We start from the raw sequence: 17,183 nt of genomic DNA, 5'->3' as shown, positions 1-17,183 counted from the left end.
AGAAAAACTCAAAGCCTTGAAGTGTATTCCGTGGCAAGGAAAAAGAAGTCTTTTCCCCTCAGGTTTCTTGCATTCATAAGCAATAATTACCATCAAAACAGACAGAGAAGATAAATACTGGATAAGCTGGCAGAGAAAGTACTCAAGTTGTTGTCCCCCACAAACTGGAATGCACCTAGCACTTTGGACAGTGTGCTAATTTGATGACAAAACACATTAAGAAGCAATGGGAGAGTCTGTGCTTTTTGTTTTTGTTTGTTTGTTTTTTGTTGTTTTTTTTTTTACCATATCTGAAATAATAATGCAGTGTCAGAAGATCCAAGGGCCATGCTGCAGTGCCGGTGCTCATGTCACTAGCAGACACACTCTCATTAAGGGCTGAAAGTACCTTTACATTGAAACTGGAGTAACAGAGTCTGTAACCCCTTAGGCTTTAAAAATAAGCAGCCTGCTACTACGGTAGGGAAGGAGGGATTCCTGGTGAGTCCTGACCTGTGCACCTCCAATTCATCAATTCACTGAGCAATGTATTTAAACCAGAATAAATACCACAGTCCAGTTGGAAACATTTCATCATTGTAAACTGGGCCTTTTTTCAAGTCTGTTTTTCTTCTTTTGTGATTTCAGTCAGTGAGTGGTTTGTAATGATCTCCCTTTTTTTTTCTCAATGGAGGAACCTTTCTTCAAGGCTCAAAATTAACACTACTTCTATTCAGGAAATACTGTAGCCAGTGAATGTAACCATTTGGCAGAAATGAGGGAAATACTAGTCAGGAAATTAACTGTGCTGTGTTTTGGTTGGGTTATTTTGTCCACCCCTTCCAATTCCCACAGACACCCTGAAAATGCCGAATTTACCCGAGTATTAGGCTGAGAAATCACTTTTTGCCTTCAAGCAAAATGTATTCACTCCAACTTGTATTTGAGTTTCATGCTATACTGAGTACAGATGGCATTACATATAGCATTTACATTGAATAATCTGACCGACCATTAAAATAACTTGGGGTTTGGTGGCAAACGATGGAAGCTGGTACATTTGTTCTACAGCGACTGATGTACAGCTGAATGCACTCAATCAGTTTATTTTACTGTCTGTGGTGAGAACCAAACTTGGCCCTGAGAAAGTTCCTCCATTGTCTGCTCTGAAGTGGAGCAGCTTCAGGGTTTAACTTCCACCTCACATGCCTTATACAAGCTGATTTGCTATAAATATTAAAATGTAGAAGTTCTGACAGTGTAAATGATTACACTATTTTATTTCTGGGCAGGTTGCACTGAAGCCGTGGGAGCTGCTTGGCATAGCTGCTCTGTATGGACCTGATTCACCTCTGCATGTGTTTTAGCAGTGGTACTGATGGCAGACAGGTTCTGGAAGGTCTAAATAAGAATGAGGTGCTCAGACGCACTGGGTCTTGGCAATGCTGTCCCTCATCCAGCTTTCTGAATGCACAGCCTTTGCTGTGTGCTCCCATAGGTGCTGTGCTCACCCTTCATCCACAAGGAAACCTCAGGTCACCGGCTGCTCAGCTGCTGGTACCTCACACAGGTCATGCTGACAGCACCTATTGTTCTAATGCATTTGAAGGGCATCCAAGTTTTGGCATCATTAGATTATTGCCATGGTGCTCAGGTTGCAGATCCTGTACAATAAAGGAGTTCTGCTTCATGTTCAATCACTATGAACTGTTATCTGCAGCTTTCATCTAGTCTCCATTAATGAAAGAACAAATCATTCCAGTGACTAAATAGATGTTTGACCATTCAAATATATGCAAAGTGATATGATTTACGAGTGGGAGGAAGTCATTTTGCAAGCTCAAATTCCACTTGCTGTGGAATTTTAGTGTAACAGAGTAGATCCAGTCAAGTCCTGAGCAATGGCACTAGGAGCCCTGTGTGGCCTTCAGGGAATGTGTTCTGTGTTACTAAGCTGTATGAGACCTCAGATGAAGACTTAAAGAACAGTATTTCTAAATCTCATTCTGTTTCATTGGAGGACAATCATTTATTAATACTGTTAACGGTGCCACAAAGGGAAAAATAAGAAACTATTCTCTATGAGATTTGCCAATCAAAATGGAAGGAATGAGCTTGAACTGCAGCAAGGAAGATGGTGCAAGTAAATCTTTCAGAGAATATTATGTTAGGACCAGAAAGACTTGAAGAAACTGCAGCATCTCTACTGCTGAGGACATGCAAGAGGAGGCTGAGCAAATCTGCTGCAGGAATGGTTCATAGGCTTGGTGCTGCCTAACCACGTGAGAATTAACAGGACATGTTGAGATGCTTTGCAATTGCATTTTCTTTTTTTGTCGCCAATATAATGTCTAAAGTTTGCTGCTGAAGTGTCTTGGTGCAGGCAGTGGTCTTCCTTTCACTGAATCAGTGCGAGGCATCCTTCAACATGGGGGATATTGAAGGCACCGCAGGCACAGCAGTGTGGTCTGAGTGCGGCCTTGCCAGAGGCTGCTGGGCAGCCATGCAGCAGAGCGCTCTCTGCACCCTGGAAACTGAGGAAAAGAAATCATCAAACACTGCCAGAGAAACAGTCAGGCAGCAAGCATCTCAGTTATTTTTTCTGTATGTACCTGCCTCGCCTCTGAACGTGGCTGTACCAAAGGATGAAGGTAAAAATAAGCTCAGGGGTCACTTTTCTATTTGGCCTTCCTGTAATGGCCTCGCTCAGCTCTTTTTGGTGGTGCCATTCTTGAGGATGTTGTGGGCAGCTGTTGGGGGGGATCCAGAGCAGAGCTCAGCTGTTGCTTAGGGTGACCACTGTGAAAATGTGCAGAGAAATAAACATATGTTGGCTTCCTGACAGTCATCTAGCTAGTGAGGAGATGGAAATCAGATAAATATTTGAGAATTGTAAATAATAATGATCGGAATTTTTTTTTCTTCATGGGGGAGGTATAAATAGCAGGAATGAGATGAAAATGAGAAACAAAACTTAGCATGCATGTAAATGGAAGAATCCTAACACTGGGATTGTGGAATAATCTCCTCAGGGGAGTATTGGAAACCCATGGTTTAGGACCTGAACAACCAGACAGAGGAGGAATGCAAGAAACTGCATCATGGGGAATGCCTTTGCTTTTTGCAGAGGTAATTTGATTTCACCTGGCTTCTACCAGGAAGAAAGTTAAGAACTGTAAGGCTCCTTGGCCACTTCTCCTTGAAGATCTGAAGGAATGCATAATGCTGACGTCTCAGCCAAGCTAGATCTTTGGGAATTCTTATCTATCCTCAAATTCTTATCTCTATGTTCAGTTGTTTATATTCCCCAACTTCCTGTCTACAGCACTTATCCAAGTTTATTGTTTAGTTCTACTATTCCTTGTTTAACAACTTTTCCTTTATGCTCAAGCATTGGCTGTGCTTCAGCAGTGAGTGATTTCTGTGTTTATCTTCACCTTCACATTCAGGTGTGAGAAACAACATGCTAGTGCTTGGAACAGCCTCAGAGATCCCAAGATGCAAAGTTTTCCCGGTGCTCTGGCTGTCTTTTTTATTTTTTAGCCTTGTAGCAAACTCTCAGTTTGTGGTATTGTTTTGGACATCATTTTCTTACTCACTTGACTTTAAACCTGGATAGTGCGTTGGGTTTGGTTGGGTGGTCGGTTTTTTGGGGTGTCAGGGGGAGTGGTAGTGTCTTATTCTTTGGTCCACTCCAGGCAAAAAAAGGGTTAATTAGTCTCAGTAAAACATTGCCAGTCACTAGAGACTGCTGCAACTGAGATGAAAAACAAGACTGCACCTGTATGCTGGCAATTTCACATAGATTCTGGTCAACTATTTTTCTCTAGCGCTTTGTTCTGCCAGCTGCCTCAGTGCTTTGGATGCAGGTGGAAGGATGGACTTTGCTATCTATAAAAAAGTTAAATGGTGAAGACCAACTTCCGCTTCACCTCCCTGGGGATCAAAGTTATTGTATTGCCACATTGCATGGCAAGGCACAAAACAGGCAACAGGCTGTGCGTGCCTGGCTGCTGCACGGATTCAAAAGAAATGTCCTGAAATTTTCCCCTTTCTTTTCTTTTTTATTTTCTTTTTCCCTTTTCCTTTTTTTTTTTTCTCTTTTTGCTGCTTTTTCTCTTTCTTTCTTTTCCTCTTTATCCTTTCTTTCTTTCTCATGTTCATTTTTAATCTTGAAAGACAGTGACTGCATGGAAGGAATCCCAAACAGAGCACTGTATACAGAAGAGAGAAGCAGCCACTTTATAATACGTGCCACACCTTATCATTATTATATTTCCTCAACAGAGGAGCTTTGTGTTTCTTCCAATAATCTGACGTGAGGCAAAGGATTGCTAGGGAGCACTAATTGTATGGCTTGATGTGTGCGCACAAAAGAAGTTCTCACATAGACCCTATAGATTTATGTCATAATGTGCTGCTGTAGGATGAAAATAAAATAAATAGTCCCACCTGCTTGTGAAGGTACCTTCATTGCCTGTCGTGAAGCAACAGATAGCACACAGATCCTTTGAAGGGCAGAATCTATTCCCATAACAATATAAAACTCTTAAATAAATCTGGTAACAGCAAATTCTGCTTAGCACAATGGGAACTTTCTGAGGTTACCCTACAGTGTGTCATGCAATAAAGCTCTCCTTCATATTTTTAACCACTGTTGTGATAGAAATAAGCAATAATTCGATAGTGTAGATATTAAAATTTCAGGGAAGCGTAAGACCTATAGGATACGTTTCCATGAAAGGATTTTTAGTAGGGGTAAAATCCCCAAATATTCAATGGAAAACTCTGAATAGATCTCTGTACTGTTTGTGTGGGCTTTGGAAATACTTACTATTCTCTTTTTGCTCAGTGGTATGAACATGAGTTTAACTTAGGCTGTTTTCTAAGATTACTATTTTACATCAGTACCCTATAATCTTAAGCCTTCAAGGTGTCTTAAAAAGAGGAAAAAATACAGAAGTTGCTAAATAGAGATCAACGACTTACAGTAGCTGAAAATAACTCGCATGAAATAACTCACATGAACATTGCAACAAAATATGCAGGGGCTCTGGAACAGGTAGCTGGTTTGTTGGTTTGGTGTTGCTTTTGGTTGTTTTTTTTAATTGTCTTTTGAGTTGCCTTCTCATGGTAGTCTATCTTTAATCAGTGTATCTTTATGTACATGGCACGGGTAGCTGGCTACAGAATAACATTTGGTATTTAGAACAATTATGAAAATCTCACATGCCAAGACACGCAGTAGCCTCTTCGCTGCCACGGAACGTACTGAGCTGGTTTGTAGATAGAGTGTCTACTGGAACTGGTACCATCATCTGGTGTGAGAGGCAAGATGTAATTGGGGTTGAACAAGAGATCTTATCTGGTTTAGTATACAGTGTGGTCCTATGCATTCAGTGACATTTGGACTCTGTCACGCGTGGCACGAAGGACACATTTAACTTTGTGTAGGAGGGTCTTGCTGATGCTCATTTTGCAATGCTAGCTTCATGTGTAGTCGTGGGACACCTCTTTGTCCCACTTGTCTCGTGTAACTTACAAATGCTCCTGTAGTTGTGATTGTTTAAGGACACGGGTGCTGCTACACCCTACAAAGAGCAAAGTCAGTAATATTTTTACATTGTTTCGACTGTTAGCCTAAGAAGCTTTATCTGGTAGTCTAATAAAAATATTGCTCTCCCTATAAACCTTGTCTTACTGTGTTGTAAATGAGTTGTTTTTCTTGATAGCCGATGCACACTTTACATAATCCTGTGTTGCGTGGTCCATGAATGGGTTTCCGGACTTTCTATCCACAATCTTCACTGTTATCTTATGTTTGGCAGAATATCAATGCCATTAAGATAAATGACTCATTACCTCTCTTTTGTTTTGGGAATTGCATAAAGCATTTACAACATTATCACTCTATTTTATGTCTCTGTTCTATCTTATATCCAGACGCATTAGTTATTTCTTGTCTTACAGACAGGTTGAATCTACTGTCACGTCTGTAGTCTGAGCTTTCTGCAATGGGTGCTATTCGTATTTTGGCAATTTTAGGTTGTTTTGAGCTCTTATTTGACATCATTTCAAATTGCCTTCACAATACGCATGCACATTCTGTGTAAGTGGTATAGCCTGTGTAGAACGATCGAACCGAAACCTGAAATACTCTAATCTGTTAGCAAATAGTGATAACTGAGGTGCACGAATGCAGACTATTTATACAGAAGACAAATGCGTGCTTCAAATGGACCAAACCCAAAAGACAGGCATGATTTCCTGAAAAGAACTTCCACTTTGGGTGTACAAGCTTTGAATGAGCCAAATTAGTGGTTAAAAGCCATGCTGTTTTCCTAGCATTTGTTAGTGTTCCACTTGGTAAAGCTTTGTTTTTAGACTGGTTTTAACCATGTTGTGTAGGCTTATATGTTAGGGTGTGCTGGGAATGGCATCTGATTGCATGTGCAAACACAGAAATATTCTTTTGATAGACAGGCAGTGCTGGACATGCCTGATGACGCAGAGGTGTTTGGTACTCGGCTTACTCAGCACACTGATGGATTCTCTAGATCATCATTCGTTTTTACTCCACACGTTTTGATCTTTCCTATGAAAAACTAAGATGTTCAATAGATAGAAATCCCAAGGCTACTCACGTCGTCCTTGTCACATTGAAAAATGTACATTCACTCCTCTGTTTCTGTTATTTGATTAGCACAAACACATGCAAGACTTTCTGCATAATTAAATACATGGTTAATTCAATGCTTTCAGTAATAACCAAATCTATGGGACTGCATAAGTAGCACACTGCTGATTTCCAAAAGTAAAAACTACATAATGAATCCTGATATTAACTTAAGATAAAGGGACTGCCATAGGGGATATCTAAAATAAGATCAAATTAAGGTATTACATCATTTGGCCTACCACAGATTGGTTTTGACTGTCCAAAGACAACCACTGTGTTTTTTCTTTCAGCAGTATTCGCCTCTCTCTGAAGGCTTTCCTTGGTATTGGAAAATCAGTGTTTGTGAATCTAAATGATATGAATCCCTATTTTCTTTCAGACCCAAAGCATCCGCGTTTCTGAAGTAGCAAAACAGTATAGAAGTGCTGAAAAGTGTGGATGTTTCTGAAAAAGTTGCATAGATTTCATTCCTATTTTTGCTGTATCTGCATTTCTCATGTAATATATTGGACTATTCCAGTAGACTAATAATGTTCAGATATGAGTATGAGGAAAGGATGCTGATCCTCATGATGTATTAAGTGCCTAAAATTTAAATGACACTGCGGTTAATGAAGCTTTGCCTATATTAATATGCTCATTCAGTTTACCTGCGCTTCACTCAGAAGTGCATTCTGCATATCTTTCCATTAAAAGCATTTGCATCTTTTCAATTACTTTTCTTTACTTGAATGTAAAGTGTTGGTGTAAAATGTTGCCCATCTTTTGAATAAGCAAAATGAAAATTATCATTTAAAGTATAAATTAAAACTCCATTAAGGCTTGGGAGCATGGTACTTCAAAGTTAGGGGAGTCAGAATTGAGGCTCTCCGTGCAATTAATTCACCCTCCTCTCACTCCCCACTTTTCTCTGTGTGCATTATAATACTAATCTTCATTGCACAGTCACATTTCCATGCATACACACACTCATACGCACATTTACATATGGATCCTAGCCATTAGTTTCCATTTCTTCCAACTTGTCCTTGTACTCACTTTGCTCCGTATCTCTCTGCACTCGTGTCAGGTGACTTCCTTTGCATTTAGCCTCAGCAAGGGGCAACAGGAGACCTGCTGGGAGACAGCAGGAGCCAAACTGAACTGAGCAGCTCCATGTCTGTACAGCCCTGAGGACAAGCAGCACAGGATGGCCAGCTGCAGCCTCTGAGAGCTGGTGCCCACTCCCCAGTCGCTCTGCAATAGGTAAGCTGCCAGCTGCAGTGAGCCTCTGCCACTCCTGTGCCAAAGGACATTTTCAGAGGTCACTACTTGCTCAGTCATACTGACTCGTGCAGGAATGGGATTCACAACCAATATGCCCTCGTAAAATTCCAAGTCCCTGATCCACAGTGTGGAGGCAGGAGTGTTTCTCCCTTGAAAACAACGTAAAAATATTTTCAAATTCGTATCATGGGTTAAGACCAAGTGAGAGTGTGGAGTCTAAATGATTTTTTAATTACAGATATATGCAATGCAAAATAAAAAGTCAGTTAAAGTTCATGGGCTTATGCTGAGCTATGCTAACTAGGCATAGCAGGGCAAGGATAAACTAGTTTTCCTCAACCTCATTCTCAGAAAAGGCTGAACCATTTCTGCTACTGCACTTCTTTTTTTCTTTGACATTTCTTTTTATTTGTTTTCCAGTCTAGAGTTTGTCTTCTAGTCATTCTCTTACCTGTGGTTAGAGTTACTCAGAGAAGACACACTCTAACTGAAACTTGAAGTTCCCTGCAGCTAATCCAGTACCACCTTTCTTGACTGAGAATCCTGAAAATGCTTAAAATAAACATGTTTTTCAAGGTGGACAAGGCTGCCTTTCTACAACAAATGAGAATGAGAACAAGAAGTCTTAGATAGTAAGATTCTCTTTTTCATCAGAACTTTGCATGTGGCCAGCTAGTGGGAAATACACTGATAATTTAAGTAAATATTTTTCAAATGTATAACACTTCCCAGGTATGTTTTTGGCTGAGTATCAGCAATTTCACAGTAGAAAATATCTGTGAAAGACATGCATGAAGACGGAAATAATCCACTCTTCCCTGTATTTAAGGGGACCGTGTGACTGAAATGTCCTGTCTGGAGTGCAAGTTCTGATCTTTTCACATCTTAGCTGTAACTCACACAAGCCTAAAATAACCAGAGCTTAGGCCGTGCACGTTTAGCAGTATTCTTAGCAGTTATTTGTTGATCCGTGTGTGCTTTTTCATACGACCTCAATGAACAACACTGAAAAACAAAGAAAGCTGTGTCATATATTACATCAGTCTCAATGAAAAAGCAACAGCTTGAAAAAAAAATGGCATCTTTGAAACCCATGAGTTCCCAGATACCAGAATCAGGACAGAAGGCCAAGCATTCACAGGATGTCCTAGCGCCCTTGATTTTTCCAGTCAAACTTTTTCAGTCCTCCTGAAGAAGATGGCTGCAACACAAGTTGGCCAAGCATGTTTTCAGATCAGCATGGACAGCTGTGGCTTTAAACAATGGCAACCATTGTTAGGTCAATTTTAAAGTAGGTCCTTAAAGTTAATGTGATTATGCAAATGTTGCCCTAACTACCGTGGCTGTCTTATATCCTTCACAAATGACTGCATTGTCACTTTTCATTATGTGCATACAGTCCTGGTGGTTTGGTGGTATCATTATATCTCTCGGAAATGGACCATGTAAAGGCCATTCACTGTTGGCACTGCATTGTGCTTTCCCCCAAGCAGACCAACCTTGACCCACAAATGAGGGTAGTAGGGATTTTCAGGCCGAATCCTTCGTGTGTTATTCTCATGTTTACTCCCATTGACTTCATTTGAAACACTTGCATCAGGCATGCACGAATTAGGTTAAAACGTGATTGTGAAATTAAGTCCAGTCCACTCTAAACTGCGGTGTATCCAAACAAACCTCTGTAAATGGCTTTATAGGAGATCACTTGCGACACAAATTGAAAAATGAATCCATTATTTATCAGGGAAAAGAAAATGGTTTGGACAACTTTAGCCATTTTTCCTCCCCAGCGTCGTTATCATTATTTGATTTTAATCATGAAATGCACTTCTACAGAACTGTGCGATCACAAATGAGGAAGCTGAGAGATCTCAAGATCCATGCACTCTGGAAGGTAGCAGATTTCAGACAACTCATCGGTTGGGGGACATGACTGATTTCAGACTCCTGGTTGCATTGCTTTCAATGAAAACCAGTGACTTGCAGTTTCAGTTCTCATCGCAGAAGATGTTCTCACAGCAATCTCTTGTTTGGATTGTTTTCTCTTTTTATGAGTCTGATGTTTTTCTGAATTCCGGCCTGCACAATTTCTGTTCTAGTGGTAAAGTGTCTCCATTACTCAAGCACGTGTACACAAGCTGTGATAGGCTTAGCTGCTGTTTGGGATTTATATATCCCCAGTAAATTATCCGTACAGTTTTTAATAGGGTAGGTAAATGTATATTTAAGGAGATACATGAATTTGTTTGCATGCACTTAACATGAGTAAACACAAAAAACAGTCACCTCCTGGGGTAAATCAGTGCCTCTCCTTTGCTGACGTGCAGCACCTCTGCTACAAATGCAAACTTCCTTAGGAAATTCAGCGACTAGAAAATGTGAGGACAACGTGTTATGTTGTTCTGTTGTGTTACTCACCATGCAGCTTCTCACAGCATCTCTTTGGTGCTCTAGGCTATCCTACGGCCATCCTACCCTTTACTGACCTACATACACAACTAATAGAAAACCGGTAAGGCCACACCTACACATGTAGCCATCAGGACCTCCTGCTTCCTCAAAGCTCGATTCTAGTGGGAGGTTTGGATTAGGGAGTAAAGACCTGCTTTGGCATAGCAAAATAGCACCCTCAGCATCAGTTTAAAGCAAGTGCATGAGCCAGAGTGGGACATCAGGCCTTCTGGAATACTTCCTGCCCTTGAGACAATAGACTAATTTCTACTACCAAGAAAAAAAAATTCCCTTAAAAAAAAAAAGTCAGTTACATGTGTTAAAGGGGAAGGAAGTGGAACTCGTACCCCGACAGTTAGGAAGGCAAAACAAGGTATCATTTAAATTTCACACTCTATCCATTCAAGCTGTCATCTAAAAACCTAGTTGTTCCATTGATCAAGTGCCAGAGAGGATGATAGCAGGTTATTTTTTTGAATGTCAGACAGCACAGTAAGCCTTAAAAGTGACAACTTAACAATAAGAAAAAAAATCTGGCAGCTTATTTTAATCATGGTGTAAGTGAGTTTGCTGCTCTATGATGCCTGTGGCAAAATTGCAGGGCAGGTGCGTCAGGCTCACTCCTCCCCTGTGACAGGGGGGCTATTTTTGAGATCTAAACTAGTTGTGCTGGTTTTTAGTGTGGTGATGGAAGGGTGACTGTCACATTGGCTCTGTAGCTTACTATTGTATGAAGGGCAATTTGTATTCTTTGTTTTCTGTTAGAGGATGTGGCCACAAATCAGAGGTTAGCAAGGACTTACCCTAACCTCTTTGATTAGAGAAAGTTAAGGACATACCTTAATTGGATTTAACTCAAGATGTCTTACTGTGGGTTTGTTGCTCCTGGGGAGCTACCACAGGACTTTCTTGAAGTGGCAAGAAGCATTGTCCCCATCCTTGTCCCTGCAGAAAGGACACCAAGGCTGATTCTGATGGGATGGCAGGCAGGCAGCCTGTCCTTTCTGCCGGGGGAGGTCACCTCAGTGAAAGGATGTTGAGCATAGATGGAGCTTGACTAGAGGATGGTAATGGATATACATATACATATACATATACATATACATATACATATACATATACATATACATATACACACACATATATATACATATATATATATATATAATCACAGTCCTCTCTTCAACAAGGGCAATTTCTTACAAGGGGGTAACGTACCATCCTGAGTTCATGGGCCTGTCCTACATCCCTGCCTGGGGCTTGTCAGCAATGAGGTGACAAATAATCCATATGCTCTACTCTTACAAAGAGAGGTTTTAATTTGCTGAGGTCACAGAGACCAGCTACTTTTTTGCAGTCAACTTTTAGAGGGATTTGGGAGGCAAAACCTTTCAGGAGGGTATGCTATGAAGTAGAGCTGAATCTGCCAGAAGCAGCAATGGGAAGACTAGGGATGGCCAGGAGAATGAGCAGGGCCAAAAGGAAAAGTGAAGCATCACTGCCTTTCTTTGTTGCTTCACTGAAAGGCATTACAGGCTTTGACTGAGGCAAATCATGGCAATTCCTCTATTTTATTGTGGTGTGCGGTGATCATGGTTAGGTAGGTACAAGCTGAAACCTTGTGAAGGTTTCTATCTTCCCTCTGGCAGCAGATGCAAGCAGCGCAATGCACATCTTTATCTACACAGGAAGGCTGAGCCGGTTCCTCTGAGATCTTTGCCTAGAACCAATCAGAACCTAAATGCTGAAAACCCATCACTTAGATAGCTACGGCCTCCCTCTGAGCTCAGATAACTCATATATTGCTGCACATTGATGAGAGAGAGTTAATGAAACATTAAAAGAAGCAAGCAGAGATAGGGCTTGCAGGAAGGCACACCTGCATGCATACTTTCAAGACTCTCACACTGCTGACTTTATCAGGACAGCCATGGCAGGCTTGCAGCTGGGCCAGCAGGAACTGGGAGATACAGAGATGGTCTCAATGGTTAGGGTAGAAACCTGCTCAGAGAGAGCTTCCTGAAACTTTCTTCTTTGCTGTTGGTAAACACTTCTCTGACAGTCATGTGTGAAGACCGCATGTTGAATCTGTAGTGATGAGCATTAATTTGATCAGCTAGAAAAAATCTTTCCCCATGAAATGGAATTTCCTCAGGTGTAAGTTGAACAAGTCTGCAAATGGGCATCCATGTGGCCCAAAAAGCAGAGTCTTAATAAGAAGTAAAACAAAGTCACTAGTTGTTGTGATATTTAAGTGGACTGGAAAAATGCCTTGTAAAAAAGTCATGTATCAAGAGTTAGTGTGAAAAAGCCATGATCACAAATAACTTACAGCCAAATAATGCTGGAGTGGCTACATTTTACAGCATTAAACAATGAGTTGCATGTCCAGTGTCAGTTTGCAAGCACATCTGAAGGCAGAATTTGGAGCTTCATGATTTCTCATGTTTATTATTTTACCTGTGGGAGTCACTGAGAGCAAAGAAGTCACAGATGAGTTTGTGGAGGTAGCAGGGATCTTCAGTGAAAACTGTTGAGACTTCTAAGTCAAGATCAAAGAAAAGAGTCAAACAAAGAGAACAAGCACATTTGATCAGGATGGTTACTATCTGAATTAAGACCTTATCCCAGGAGTTGAAAGAGGTGGCCAGTGTCCTTAGATGCTCAGGTAAAGCATCAGACCAGTGAGCCTGAGCAGCACTGGGGCTATCAACTGATACCAGCTGTACCAGAGAATAAGGAGGCAAGTAAGATGCAGAACAATGCTTTAGAGTCATTCATCTTTCCCAAATAGGAATATTTTTAACGTACTATTTTCCATTTCAATGGGTATAGATTTTTAAAATAGATTTCTAAGAACGTATTTGTATTCTGAACTTTGCCATCAATCCCATCCCACATCAGGGATAGGACAGAAACACAATTAAATATGGCAGGAGTAAGAGGAGGTGAAGACTATGATGTTACAGCCCTACAGGAACATTCTCTGCTTATGTGACTGGCTATGTACGCTTCAGAGAGGGTTGGTGGCCATTGACTTAGCTGGCTTGGACAAGTACCAAGACAGTGAATGCTGAGAAAAAAGCACATTTTCTTCTGGCTTCCTTGAAAAATTACTCCATGTTACAGAATATTCAGTGCTGGAGTCTGTGCTTTACTCTCCAGCAGGCTTACAGTTTTGGCTCCTAACTACAAAATCCTTCTTGTTCATTCAAATGGTACTGTTGTTTGTTTGTTTGTTTGTTTTCTCCTAAAACATTTCTAGCTCTGGCACCTTCTCAGTTTAGTCTGATGGTTGTCACAGACATTTGACTTGTGGGACTTGAAGTTGCAGGAGTTCAAGTCCCTCAAGCCCTACTTCTGTGATGGAGTATGCTTTACTGAGGAACAATATACTGAGGAAAGCTAGAGAGTTACATAGTCTAGCTGGGAAACACCTCATGCTCTGGTATTTCCCTTTATTTTTGCCCTGGCTCCTTTGCCTCTTTATTTTTAATTAGTGGCACATGCTGAAATGATAATTTACATTCTTTTCAGAAATCAAAAGAATTCCCACTGACAACATTATTAAGTTGGAATTTGAGCCAAATATCCAACCTCCATTAAATGAGAACTTGACTGAACCTGTTTTCCTTCCATTTTGGTAGGTTACTCTGGCTTTGAATGGGTCTGGGATGGCTATACACCTGCACAAAGGGTCACTGCAAGGCCAAACATCTGCCCCTGACACCATTTACGCTTGCCCAGTACACGAGACAGAATTTAACAGTCAGAGACGCCTCTTAAACTGCTAAGGTGTGTATTTTGACTATAGGCAGAACACAGTCATGTGGTGGGGATACTTGTGTAAGAAAGACGTGTGGACATGAAGAAAATTTAGTGAGTATTGTTGAAGGAAAACTAATCAGGTTCCTGGACTACAGCATTCAAACAGTCTTTTCCTTCACTCACGCTGAGCACCACAAGCATGCAGAGTCATATGTAAATTGCCCTTAATCTAGCAAGTGCTTTGCATTTGCAGTGAAATGAGGGAGGGGGAAAAAGAAACATTTTCCTCTATATTAGAAGTAAGCGTGCCCATCAGCAAGAAAGTTATGGCAATGATTTTGCATGTAAAAATGCATTTTAGGCAACTGTAGGTGCTGGAAAAAAAACACCCTCGTGTTGGGCACCTGCAAGGTGAGCCTCTGTGCTTCCCAGCACTGCTCTGCACAGGGCTCTAGATAATGATCTGTTTAAATGTAGCCATGCCCAGTGCAGTTGCAGCTGGAGCCCCACATGGCAAGAGGTTTCCCTCTAAGATTGGACTATAAGCTTGGTGTTTCTTCTTCCTTTCTTTCTTCTTTTTTTCTTTTAAGCTGTAACATGTTGCTTAAACTGTGGCATACCTCAAAGGCAGACCTTTCCCTCTTCCCAAGTTGCACGCCATGCAGTCCTGCAGTCCCCTCACACATCTTGCACAAGTGTTTCTACGGCTCAAGCCCACAACCTTCACACACACAAGCACTCCCACAGACTTCCTCTTCTCTGTAACCTCTACTCAGATCCGGGGTCCTGCCTGCAGTAGCTGCTCCAGAACTACCTCAGGGTTGGCTCTCCCTGGGCCTCCTGCTACATAAGCCTGGGAACTGGTCCTTCTCTTCATCCGCTCTCTCACACTCTTTTTGCCAACCTGTAGGATTCTGGAAAGCTCAAGTTCCCCTCTCTAAAATTAGTGCAGTGCCCTCCATGAGCCCACCAGCACCAGAGCTGCAAAGGATAATCCTATCGTAGTACATGTCCTTGCTGGGACAGCTCTCTGAACAGCCATAAGGCTTTGAAGCCACCCCGGCCCTTACCAACCTGCAGAGAGCTTTGGGGACTGACCTCAATTGCTTCCTGCACAGAGTTGAACTCTGCTCTCAAGGACAACTTGGAGAGTTTACACTAACTTCAGCAAAGGATGCACTTTAGGGTCCTTAATGAAGTTTTCCTGACAAGTTGTTCACTTTTCCTTTTTTTTTCTTTTTTTTCTTTTCTGTAAGGCAATACTCTCTAGTTTTCCTGGGGTCGGACATTCTCAGATCTGCCCAACTACTTGCTGTACCAAGTTACGTGCTTGAGTCTCAAAATCTATACCAACCTCTGGTTTCTTAAGAAAATGGGGAAAAGTCTGTTCTACAGTATAGGAACTCCAGAATATTTTGCTCTTAACTCTCTTGGTTCCTGATCCGATGGTCTTCAATGTAGAAATAAGTAAGCTAGCATTTTGGGAGATAAGCTGTTTTGCACAAAAGATGCATAAAGCCCCCCATCAGCTGAGGCTGACCTGGACTTTGTGCCACCACAGATGTGCATAGAGCCCACAGCGTCCCATAGACCGTTTTGTGCTGGGCTTTTTCAGCTTTTCAACAACCGAGAATGTCGAGGCTACTTATGGTGTATGCAGCACTCTATTCCTTACTTATCTAAACGTGCTGGAAAAAAACCTTCTTGGCTAGATTGTTGCCTAGAACAACACTGCCTAAACATTAAAGACAAATAAGATTAAGAGACCATATGGGTTTAAGTAAAAAAGAACACACTTTATTTATCTACAAGGCAGTACATTGTCGTATAAAAAAATTAAGTGCAGGTGAAGCTGCACCAAATGCTATTAAGGCAGCAAATTCAAAGGCTGTTATTAAAAACAAAACAAAACAAAAACAAACAAACAACAGAAAAAGAGGACAATAAAGATAAAATAAAATCAGTGTTTTGCCATATCGATAAGGATTTGGTATGGCAGTACGAAGAACCATATATTTCTAAGAACCTGATTTGGTACATTAAGACCCAAGGTAGGGAACAATTAGCTAAGACATGGAACAAAACAGACAACACGAACGAGACAGTGTTCTCCCAAACATATGAAGGTGCAATACATGCTGTTAGGAACCAATGTGGAACAAAACCACACATTGAGACAATAACAAATAAGAAATAATAAAAAAAAAAAATCTCCCAGGAACAGTGTTCAAAAGTATTGCTTATAAAATTAAAAAAAAAAGGGAAAAAATATAACTGATGTAAAAAAAAATATTAAAATAAAACAGTCTGAAATGCTAGTGCATAGTCAATTAGCTAACATCAACGTTTGTTTCCTTTCCACATAAAGCTCTACTGCTCCTTTTACACTAGCAGCATGTCTACACGCTAAGGTCTTTAGCAGCAAAACACAGTATTCATTTGGCATTTACAAAATTAAATTACTGAATAAAAATATAATTTTTCTTATAAATCTATGTTTCATACAGTAATATTTTTTTAAAGCAAGCTAATTAACCCCCCTCCCCACCCCCCCGCCCCCAACAAAACAGAAACACACAACGTATAATGGTCTAGAACCATAAACAGAATGAAAGAGTATTTCGAGAGGAATGGATGTCTGAGCGTTCACGAACTGGATCAGTTTTCCCCCTTTGCACAGACTAGCGTGTGTAGTAATGCTTTTTTACTTCAGTATTTGACACCAATGCATTTTGTTCAGTGATTTAAAATACATCTGTTTGAGTACCTGCTCTGTTATTATAAAAACATAAAAAAGAAACAAACAAACCCCCACCCCTGGATAGCACATCACTGAAATGACAATACTGGTGTATCACGTCTGCTTGATCTCAGAAAGTACAAAAAAAATTGCCTGTACTGTAAGAAAGTCTGCACTTAAGATCATTAATTACCGATTACAACTTAGTACCTAATAATTTAGGCAAGTATCGTTCATTCACTCAAAAAAAACAAAAAAAAATTCTCTTAAGTTGGGTGAAATCCAACAAGAATATATATG

The sequence above is a fragment of the Excalfactoria chinensis genome, chromosome 3 (genome assembly GCF_039878825.1).
Source record: "Excalfactoria chinensis isolate bCotChi1 chromosome 3, bCotChi1.hap2, whole genome shotgun sequence".
In the NCBI taxonomy this organism is placed as follows: Eukaryota; Metazoa; Chordata; class Aves; order Galliformes; family Phasianidae; genus Excalfactoria; species Excalfactoria chinensis.
This window is presented reverse-complemented; position numbering follows the sequence as displayed.